We start from the raw sequence: 12,257 nt of genomic DNA, 5'->3' as shown, positions 1-12,257 counted from the left end.
ATATGCACAAAGAATGGTATACTGAAGTGGGCTCAGATGAGTTTGAAAGAAGTGATTATGCAAATTTGTCTTTCTGTCCCTGAATGCATTTAGTGACATCATGTTGGTTGCTTGACATAGGCCATAGTGGGAATATTTCCATCATTGAAATCAACACACCATAGCTTTTTCTCTCCCAACTCCTGTGAATATCAGTTGGTAAAGATTTACAAGTATTCCATTGTGCATAGATATTAGGTCGGTAATAAAAAAAATTTAAAATTAATAAACCAAATAATATGTTCAAGTTAAAAAAAGAAGAAAAAGGAAAAGAATGAAGAAGAGGAGAAACAGAAAGAGAAAGACTAAGAGAAATATAAAAGTCATTAATATAAAGATAATAACTAGTTAAAACTACAAATCCTCCAGATTCCAAATTAAATGTCCAATTTAGCAAAAACAGAATCAAACATAATAAACATAACAAAATCTACATAGCTGTAATACATAAATCTTAGTTCGAACACAATAGTCACAGGATAAATACAAATAGACTTACTAAATCTATTAACAGAAAAAGGTTTTCTGATCTGGATACAAAGAGAAGCCCAGTTAAATGCCCTATAATTGCTACTGCAGATAGACTAAATAAATCTATTTAAAAAGATTTTGCAAAAGGTGTGGTGGGCAGGAATTGGGGGCTGTGGCAGAATAAGTCTACCAGGAAAATGCAAACATTAAGAAAAGAGTGGTTTTGGTCCTGATAACAGAGAAAGACCAATTCAAGACAAAAAGCATGAAATGAGGCAACAAATGTCATTTAATAATGATTAAGACTGCAATTCACAGCAGATATATAAGAATTATCAATATCTATGCCTATGCAACAAATATAGAAAGAAAAAATATTTTTAAAATCAGGGATTAATAAAAACAAAACCACAAATAGAGATTGCAATCACTTCATGAAAGGTCAAGTGACCTCAAACAATATCACAAATAAGGTAAGTCTTGAATTTTATAATTTGATAATAAATAACAGTTTATAAACATACTCTGACCATTTACAAAACATGGCAACCTCTAAAATACCTCTATAATTTCTGGGAATAAGAGAAAATGTCAACATTATATCATCTCAAAGCAATAAAAAGGGATGAAAAAACATAAATGAAATGATCCTTCTTTGTGTAATATTTTAAAATCATTATTAACCAACCTTTGTATAAATGATGACTAAAATAAAATGTAGAGAATTTCATAAAATTAGTGATCTTGAAACCCTACAAATTACAACATTTTTGTGGTCCAACTAAAGAAGTGATCATAGGAGAATTTGTAGCCTTAAATACTAATATAAATGAAAGCTAAATAAAATAATTGAAAACATTTTCTTCTCAAAATGTGAAATAAATGAACAAGCAATTAGACTACAAAAAGGGAAAAATTTGATATAAAAAGTACAGGAACGAATGAGATAAAAGCGAGAAAAAGGAGTAGAAATGAAAACATAAAAGCAAAAACATAGTTTTTCAGTCAATAAATAGGCAAAAATAAATAAATAATTCAATCAAGTAAAAACAAAGTACAAGTGTAGGGAATAACTAAATTAAAAAAAATAACTAAAGTAAATTAAAGGAAATAACTATTAAAGAATGACAATTACAAATTGATAGACAAGATAGACCTGTTTCACAGAAATCTATGTAAAAACATTTGAAAATCTATGTAAGAATGTTTGATGAAATAAATAATCTCTTAAAAAAAATACAATCATGAAAATTTACCCTAGGAGGTAATGACAGTATATACACGAATTGTAAATGTCCATACACCTACATATCACAATAAATGACTCTGAATATTCACAAAACATGGCAATATTTAAGGTCGCCAATATTCTGTATAGAAGTAACAAATATTCTGTATAGAAAAATTTCAAATAATACAAGTAGAGTTCAGCAGTTCCCACTTCCCTTGAGAGGACTCATTGTCAATGAACACAGTAGGCAAAGAACCAAATAATAACTCTACAGATAAGAAACGTAACAAGTATTGCCTTAACCAAACAATTAAAGTTAGCATCATCAGTGACGTCAAGTGGATATCATGTATGACCTGAAATTAAAAATATATTACCCACATAGTAAAAGACTTGTACATTAAGAATTACAAAACTCTGATGAAAAAAATTAGAGGAGATACAAATCAATGGAAAGATATCCTGTTTTCATAAATTAGAAGACTTAATTTTGTTAACACTCCATATAATATCCAAAGCTATCTATAGATTCAATGTGTTTCCTATCAAAATATCAATTACATTTTCACAGTGATAGAAAAATAATTCTAAAATGCATATGGAAGCACAAAAGACCCTAGATAGCCAAAGTAATCTTGAGAAAGAAAAACAAAGCTGAAGGTATCACAATTCTGACTTCAGAATATATTCCAAAGCAACAGTAGTAAAAGTAGTATGGCAATGGCATAAAAAACAGACATATGGATTGATGGAACAGAATAGAATAGATATCTAAGAAATAAACCTTACCCTTATTCTATCAATTAATCTTTGACAAGGTTGACACTAAGAATACACAATGAGGAAAGAATAGTATCTTCAACAAATGGTCATGGGAAAACTGTGTATCTACACACAAAATAATGAAATTGGGCTACTTTTTTGCATTATACACAAAAGTCAGGTCAAAGTTTATTAAAGATTTAAACAGAAATCTTAAAAGTCGAAAAATCTTAGAATAAGAGAGAGAAAAAGATTTATGGCATTGGTCCAGACAATAATTTCTTGAATATGAGACAAAAAGAACAAGAAACTAAAGTAATAAAAAAAAAAAAAGACACTGGAACTATATCAAACTAAAAGTCATCTGCAAAGCAAAGGAAACAATAAACAAAGTAAAGGCAATCGCCAGAGTGGGAAAAAGTATTTGCAAGTCATATATCTCATAAAGAGTTAACATTTATAACTGCTACAAAGAGAATAAAATACCTATAAAAACAACTTACAAAGGACTTGAAGGATCTCTTCAAGAACTACAAATCACTGCAAGGACATAAGAGAGGATAGAAACAAATGGCAAATATTCCATGCTCATGGATAGGAAGAATTAATATTGTAAAAATGGTCATACTGCCTAAAGTAATTTATAGATTCAATGCTATTCTCATCAAGCTACTAGTGACTTTCTCCACATAATCAGAAAAAACTACTTTAAATTTTATATGGAATCAAAAAGGCTATATAGCCAATGAACAAAATTCAAAGCAAATGAACAAAACTGAAGGCATCACCCTATCTGACTTCAAACTATGCTCTGAGGCTACAGTAACCAAAACAGCATGGTACTAGTATCAAAACAGATATATAGTCCAATGGAACAGAACAGAGACCTCAGAAATAACATCACACATCTACAACTATTTGATCTTCAACAAACCTGACAAAAACAAGTAATGGGGAGAGGATTCCCTATTCAATAAATGTTGCTGTGAAAACTGGCTAGCCATATAGAGAACACCAAAACTGAACCCCTTCCTTTAAACTTATACAAACGATAACTCAGGATGGATGAAATGTAAAACCCCAAATCATAAAGCCATCGAAGAAAACCTAGGCAATACCATTCAGGACACAAGCATGGGAAAAGACTTCATGACACCAAGAGCAATTGCAACAAAAGCCAAAATTGATAAATGGATTAAACTAAAGAACTTCAGCACAGTAAAAGAAACTAGCATCAGGGTGAACAGGCAACCTAAAGAATGGGGAAAATTTTTGCAATCTACCCACTGACAAATGTCTAATATACAGAATCTACTAAGAACTAAAACAAATTTACAAGAAAAGAACAAACAATCCCATGAAAATGTGTGCAAAGGATATGAATAGATGTTTCTTAGAAGAAGACACTTATGTGGCCAAAAAACATATGCAAAAAAGAGCACATCAAAACCACAATGAGATACTATCTCACACCAGTGAGAATAATGATTATTAAAAATTCAGAAAACAATAGATGTTGCTGGGGCTGTGGAGAAATAGAAATGCTTCAACACTGTTGGTGAGAGTGTAAATTAGTTTAACCATTGTGAAAGACAGTGCAGCGATTACTCAAGGATCTAGAACCAGAAATACCACTCGACCTGGCAATCCCATTACTGGGTATATACCCAAAGGATTATAAATTATTCTACTATAAAGACACATGCACACATGTATTTATTGCAGCACTATTTACAATAGCAAAGACTTAGAACCAACCCAAATGCCTACCAATGATAGGCTGGATAAAGAAAATGTGGCACATATACACCATAGCATACTATGCAACCATGAGAAGAATGAGATCATGTCCTTTGCAGGGACATGAATGAAGCTGGAAGCCATCATTCTCAGCAAACTAACACAGGAACAGAAAACCAAACACACGTTTTTACTCATAAGTGGAAGTTGAACAATGAGAACACGTGGACACAGGGAAGGGAACAAAACACACCAAGGCCTATTGTGGGGTGGGTGGAAAGTGGAGAGAGAGTTTTAGAACAAATATCTAATGCATGCAGGACATAAAATCTGGATGATGGTTTGATAGGTACAGCAAACTACTGTGACACATGTATACCTATGTAACAAACCTGCACATTCTGCACATGTATCCTGGAACTAAAAGAAGCGAGAGAGATTAAGAGAGAGAGAGAGAGAGAGAGAGAGAGAAAGAGAGAGAGAGAGAGAGAGAGAGAGAGAGAGAGAGAGAGAAGAGTTAATATTCAAAATATATTAAAAATGATTATAACTAATACTAAAACAAAAAACAAATCCAAATAACTTTATTATAAAATGGGCAAAACATTTGAACAGACATTTTTCCAAAGACATACACATGGTCTACAGATATGTGAAAAGATGCTCAACATAACTTACAATCAGGAAAGTGCAAATCTAAACCACAATAATATGTCACCTCACACTTGTTAGGATGACCATTATAAAAGGAAATAAAAAGTATTTGTGAGGATGTGGAGAAATTGGAATCCTTGTACCTTTCTGGTTGAAATATAAAATGTTTCAGCAACTATAGAAACAATATGGAGATTCCTCAACAATGTTTAAATAGAACTAATTTATAACCTAGCAATTTCACTTCTGAATATATATACAAATAATTCAAATCAGTATATTAAAGAGATATCTCTAATCTCATGCTCACTGCAGTGTTATTCACAATGGCCAAGATATGGAGAAAATCTAAATATCCATGGATAGATGAATAGATATATTGCATTGTATACATAGAATGAAATTTTATTCACCCTTAAAAAAATTGAACTCTGCCATTTTGAGGAACATAGAGGAGGCTGAAGCACATTATGTTAAGTAAAATTAGCCAGTCACAGGAGAAATACTTCATGATTTCACTTCTGTGATGTAACTAAAATAATCAAGTCAGACACAGAGAGCGGAATTGTGGTTGTCAGGGCCTAAGTTGAAGGCAACTGGGGAGTTGCTCTTCAATATATGAAAGGATATAGAGGTATATATAGGATATAACACATAGGATATATACATATATAAAGGGTATATAAAGAATATAAAGAGATATAAAGTTTTAATTATACAAGGTGAATATGTTCTAGAGATTTGCTGTTCAATATTTTGCCTGTATTTAGTAATATTATGTTGTGCACTTAAATGTGTCTTAGGAGGGTAGGTCTTATGTTAACAATTCCTTCTACAATAAAAAGAAAAGAAGTGTATGTGGGAAAATAAGCCTCTAAGTATATGTATGAAAATTCAAAAGAAGAAAAGCAATAAAGAATAAGAGAACTAAATATAGTACATACAAACTCCCTATAATTAAAAGAACATACTAATGCAGAAATATACCAAGAAACCACTTGAACAGAACAGACATTCCAAATATAGGCCAATGTGCATATTAAATTTTAGTACATGGTAAAGGAGGCATCTCACATCAGTTAGGTGTTTAGTAGTTTTTAAAATTCACCAAGTTTTGAAACATAAGGAGTCGGCTGGATAACATTAAGAGTGAATTCACACCTGATATAATTCTAAAGAAAAATTTCCAAATAGATCTGAAATATAAATACCAAGCAGAAGAGAAAAAAATGATAATTTATTACTGTGGTGGAAGAAGGCATTTCCTTTTTTTGTTGTTAAAATCCACAAGCAATAAAAATTTATAATTTAACTACTTGAAAAAATATTTTCATAGAAAAAGTCATAAGCAAAGTCAAAAGAAAAAAAGAGGAAATATTTTCCACTAATATTACATTAAGAGGAGAAAAAGGCTAATCTACTTGATATATAATGAGCATTTTTAAATCTTTTAAAACAAAATCTCATAGATAAGTAGATCCTCAAATATACAAACCCATGAGGAAACAGTTTACAAAATAAGATTTACATTCAAAAAAGCTAACATTTGAACATTTAAAAAACATTCAACTTTTCTCATAATAAAATATGAAGATTAAAATTAGACTTACATCTCATTTCTCACAAAATTAGCAAAAAGTTTAAAACTAAACAACATGCTCTCTTGATATGTTATAAGAAAATAGTCATCTCATTTGTTCATGTGGGAGTGAAAAGTTGGACAACACATATGAGAAATTTGGCAACTAACACAAAATTACCCTTTGCTACTTCTAAAAATTTATGTTAGCTACTTCATACTATGAAATAACATATGTTCAAAGTTATTTGCAATGGTATTGTATGTAAAAGCAAATATTAGAAAAATACTGATATTTGTAGGAAACAGGATAAACCAACAATTATGAAGTAATAATAATTAGAAAGATTCACATTAGCTCATAGGGACTAATTTCAGGATACAGTGTTAAGTAAATGTAAGTATTTAAAAGTATAAGAAACCCCAAGTATATTTCTATATTTGATTTCAGTGAAAACCCCCGGTATCTTAATTTTTTTTCTATTACATTTAAATTATCTCACATGGAGTTTGAACTTGTAATCAAAGAATGTCGATTAATACACTAAGAAAATTCTTAATGTATAGGATAACATCCACATTCACATTTTTCATTTTCCAAGAAAAGGTGAAATCACAAATAGATCTTTGAGAAATCACCTACTCAATTTGATATAGCTCCAACAACCTCAAGGGGATTCAGTGTTGAAGGAAGCAATTTTCTTTTTTTTTAATCTCATTTTTTCTTATTTTCCGTGTCTTTTTGTTGTTGTTGTTTACTCTATGATCATCTTGACAAATGTCAACTTTTACATAAATGTTTACATGTCAAGTGATAAGAATGAGATTAAGACATATATATGTTCTCTAGAAAGCCAAACTATATATATTAGTGTTGAAATAAGTAGCTAAGATTTACTAAGAAAGAAATACAATAATTTCTTAAAATATAAAGCTTCCTGAGATTATATTTGGAAATAAAAAATAAAATATGCCTTATTAACTTTTTTAAAAGAACTACATTTTGCTGGTGGGAAATTACTATTTCTGAAAGGTTAGAATGTTATTTTGGAATGCTCATGGCAACGATGATCACATTGACACTGGTTTGACTATCTCCAGGTTGGGAGCAGGGATCAGATGGGAAAGGTAATTATAAGCCCCTTGAGGTAATTTACTCTGACCCTTTAATGTCCGATGGTACATTAATGAGGCAATTAAAATCTCTAGGCTGAAAAGCAAGTTAGGTTATATTACAACCAAAGTTAGTAAAGAAAAACCAAATAGAGTATTCTTAACAGAATGTACTCCTCTTACGTGACACTACACTTAGACAAGGTAACATTCAAGATGCCAAATGTGGGTGAAGGGGAGAAGAAAAGCAAAGCACACTGCCATGTGTGTACCTACGCAACTTTCTTGCATGCTCTGCTCATGTACCCCAAAACCTATAATCCAATAAAAAATTTAAAAAAAAAAAGATGTTTTTTAATAAAGCCTCTACGTTTTCCTACTTTATACACCCTGTTTTACCTCTCTATGTTAATAACCAAATTTCTCAAAAAGTATCAAGGGAAAATTTGAATTTGTGTCTTTTGGAAAGAAATTTAGCTCATATTTAGTCCTGAGAATCTGATTCTCAGGAACTTTATGTCCCTTGTCAGTTCTATGCATCTATCTATGTATCTATGTATCTATATATCTATTTATCTATGTATCATCCATCTATTATCTATTTAATTTATTTTATTATTTTAGGTTCAGCGAGTATATGTGCAGGTTTGTTACATGGCTAAACTGTGTGTAACCTAGGGTTGGTATATGAATAAACCTGTTACCCATGTAATGAGCATAGTTTAAATCTCTTAGAAAATATCTAGGAAATGGTGATCAAGTACATTTTGCTTCTTGTACAGCATACACTTTTGCTTCTACAAGCTATATATACAAATAAACCTTCCCTGGAAATAATTTAACAGGTATCTTAGCTTTATCCATTTTGAGAGGGTAATAGAAAAAGTTTCCTGAACACTCCAAGATAGTCAAAAGTGCTTTCAGAGGAAAAAGCTCATTTACATATTCTGACATATCTTGTAAGTGCAAATTATTAGCAAGCATAATTATCTTGGAATTCATATCTATTTGGTAGTATAGGAAAACGTTAAAAAAAGAGAGAAAAGTAAACTTCTACCTATGAGGAAAAAAGAATGAGAAAAGTATGATGTTAAGTGTGAAAGGACTTGACTAACTACATGTTTATAATTTATCCTCAGATATTCCAAAAATGTAAGATGTTATCTAAATAAATGCTCTTTAGTTTTATAATAGTCAATTGACTTGAGAGTATGTGGAAATATTCTCCATTTTCTCTGATTAAAATATTTTAATTTGTTAAATTATTATTCCTTGTTGAGACAGAATCTCACTCTATTGCCCGGGCTGCAGTGCAGTGGTGTGATCATGGCTCACTGTAGCCTTGAATTCCCAGGCTTAAGTGACCCTCTTGCCTCAGCCACCCAGGTAGCAGGGACTAAAGGCATGCATCACATTCCCATATAGTTAAATATTTTTTTTTCTTCTTCTTTTTATTGCATTTTAGCTTTTGGGGTACATGTGCAGAACATGAAAGATAGTTGCATAAGTACACACATGGCAGTGTGTTTTGCTGCCTTCCTCCCCTTCATCCACATTTGGCATTTCTCCCCAGGCTATCCCTCCCCAGCTCCACCCCCACTGTCCCTCACCTATTCCCCCCAATAGACCCCAGTGTATAGTACTCCCTTCCCTGTGTCCATGTGTTCTCATTTTTCCTCACCCGCCTATGAGTAAGAATATGCGGAATTTCATTTTCTGTTCTTGTGTCAGTTTGCTGAGAATGATGTTCTCCAGATTCATCCATGTCCCTACAAAGGACATGAACTCATCATTTTTGATTGCTGCATAATATTCCATGGTGTATATGTGCCACATTTTCCCAGTCCAGTCTATCATTGATGAGCATTTGGGTTGGTTCCAGGTCTTCGCTATTGTAAACAGTGCTGCAATGAACATTCGTGTGCATCTGTCCTTATAGTAGAATGATTTATAGTCCTTTGGATATATACCCAGTAATGGGATTGCTGGGTCAAATGGAATTTCTATTTCTAAGGCCTTGAGGAATCACCACACTGTCTTCCACAATGGTTGAACTAATTTACACTCCCACCAACAGTGTAAAAGTGTTCCTATTTCTCCACATCCTCTCCAGCATCTGTTGTCTCCAGATTTTTTAATGATTGCCATTCTAACTGGCGTGAGATGGTATCTCAATGTGGTTTTGATTTGCATCTCTCTAATGACCAGTGATGATGAGCATTTTTTATATGTTTGTTGGCCTCACGTTTGTCTTCTTTTGTAAAGTATTTGTTCATATCCTTTGCCCAATTTTGAATGGGCTTGTTTGTTTTTTTCCTGTAAATCTTTTGAGTTCTTTGTAAATTCTGAATATCAGCCCTTTGTCAGATGGGTAAACTGCAAAAAATTTTTCCCATTCTGTTGGTTGCCGATTTACTCTAGTGACAGTTTCTTTTGCCATGCAGAAGCTGTGGAGTTTGATTAGGTCCCATTTGTCTATTTTGGCTTTTGCTGCCAATGCTTTTGGTGTTTTGGTCATGAAGTCCTTGCCTACTCCTATGTCCTGAATGGTTTTGCCTAGATTTTCTTCTAGAGTTTTTATGGTGCCAGGTCTTATGTTTAAGTCGTGAATCCATATGGAGTTAATTTTAGTGTAAGGTGTCAGGAAGGGGTCCAGTTTCTGCTTTCTGCACATGGCTAGCCAGTTTTCCCAACACCATTTGTTAAACAGGGAATCCTTTCCCACTTGCTTGCTTTGTCAGGTTTATCAAAGATTGTATAGTTGTAGATAGGTTGTGTTGCCTCCAGTGCCTCTGTTTTGTTCCATTGGTCTATATCTCTGTTTTGGTACCAGTACCATGCTGTTTTGATTACTGTAGCCTTGTAGTATACTTTGAAGTCCAGGAGTGTGATGCATCCTGCTGTGTTCTTTTTGCTTAGAATTGACTTGGCTATGCGGGCTCTCTTTTGGTTCCATATGAAGTTCATGGTGGTTTTTTCCAGTTCTGTGAAGAAAGTCAGTGGTAGCTTCATGGGGATAGCATTGATTCTGTAAATTAATTGGGGCAGTATAGCCATTTTCACGATATTGATTCTTCCTAACCCATGAACATGGAATGTTTCTCCATCTGTTTGTGTCCTCTCTTATTTTGTTGAGCAGTGGTTTGTAGTTTTCCTTGAAGAGGTCCCTTACGTTCCTTGTAAGTTGAATTCCTAGGTATTTTATTCTTTTTGTAGCAATTGTGAATGGCAGTTCATTCTTGATTTGGCTCTCTTTAAGTCTGTTATTTGTGTATAGGAATGCTTGTGATTTTTGCACATTGATTTTGTATCCTGAGACATTCCTGAAGTTGCTAATCAGTTTCAGGAGTTTTTCGACTGAGGTGATAGGGTCTTCTAGGTATACTATCATGTCATCTGCAAATAGAGACAATTTCGCTTCCACCTTTCCTATTTGAATGCACTTTATTTCTTTTTCTTGCCTGATTGCTCTGGCTAGAACTTCCAGTACTATATTAAATAGGAGTAATGAGAGAGGGCATCCATGTCTAGTGCCGGATTTCAAAGGGAATGCTTCCAGTTTTTGCCCATTAAGTATGATATTGGCTGTTGGTTTGTCGTAAATAGCTTTTATTACTTTGAGATATGTTCCATCAATACCGAGTTTATTGAGGGTATTTAGCATAAAGGGCTGTTGAATTTTTTTCAAATGCCTTCTCTGCATCAATTGAGATAATCATGTGGTTTTTGGTTTTGGTTCTGTTTATGTGGTGAATTATGTTCATAGACTTGTGTATGTTGAACCAGCCTTGCATCCTAGGGATGAATCCTACCTGATCATAATGGATAAGTTTTTTGATGTACTGTTGCAATCGGTTTGCCAGTATTTTATTGAAGATTTTTGCATCTATGTTCATCATGGATATTGGCCTGAAGTTTTCTTTTCAGGCTGAGTCTCTGCCAGGTTTTGGTATCAGGATGATGTTGGTCTCATAAAATGATTTGGGAAGGATTCCCTCTTTTTGGATTATTTGGAATAGTTTCAGAAGGAATGGTACCAGCTCCTCTTTGTGTGTCTGGTAGAATTCGGCTGTGAACCCATCTGGACCTGGGCTTTTTTTGTGTGGTAGGCTCTTAATTGCTGCCTCGACTTCAGACCTTGTTATTGGTGTATTCATAGTTTTGGCTTCCTCCTGGTTTAGGCTTGGGAGGTTGCAGGAGTCCAGGAATTTATCCATTCTTCCAGGTTTACTAGTTCATGTGCATAGAGTTGTTTGTAACATTCTCTGATGTTGGTTTGAATTTCTGTGGAATCTGTGGTTATTTTCCATTTGTCGTTTTTTATTGCATCTATTCGGTTGTTCTCTCTTTTCTTTTTTATCAGTCTGGCTAGTGGTCTATTTGTTGATCTTTTCAAAAAAACCAGCTCTTGGATTTATTGATTTTTTAAGGGTTTTTCGTGTCTCAATCTCCTTCAGTTCTGCTCTGTCATAGTTATTTCTTGTCTTCTGCTAGGTTTTGAGTTTTTTTGATCTTGCTCCTCTAGCTCTTTCAATTTTGACAATAGGTGTCAATTTTGGATCTCTCCACTCTTCTCATGTGGGCACTTATTGCTATATGTTTTCCTCTGGAGGCTGCTTTAAATGTGTCCCAGAGATTCTGGTATGTTGTGTCTTCATTCTCATTGGT

General features: G+C 33.2%; 1 long non-coding RNA gene across 3 annotated transcripts in view; it reads right to left on the bottom strand.

Moving 5' to 3' along the window:
• The window catches only part of LOC108588232 (uncharacterized), a 638,370-nt gene that overhangs the window by 52,997 nt on the left and 573,116 nt on the right, over positions 1-12,257 (bottom strand). The window contains exon 4 of one of the 3 annotated variants that reach the window (XR_013526099.1): positions 4,636-4,663. The exons of the other annotated variants lie outside the window; for them this stretch is intronic. This is a non-coding gene — a long non-coding RNA (uncharacterized LOC108588232). The remainder of the gene's footprint in view (positions 1-4,635; positions 4,664-12,257) is intronic. 3 annotated transcript variants of the gene reach the window in all.

This window comes from Callithrix jacchus, chromosome 14 (genome assembly GCF_049354715.1).
Source record: "Callithrix jacchus isolate 240 chromosome 14, calJac240_pri, whole genome shotgun sequence".
Lineage (NCBI taxonomy): Eukaryota > Metazoa > Chordata > Mammalia > Primates > Cebidae > Callithrix > Callithrix jacchus.
This window is presented reverse-complemented; position numbering and strand designations above follow the sequence as displayed.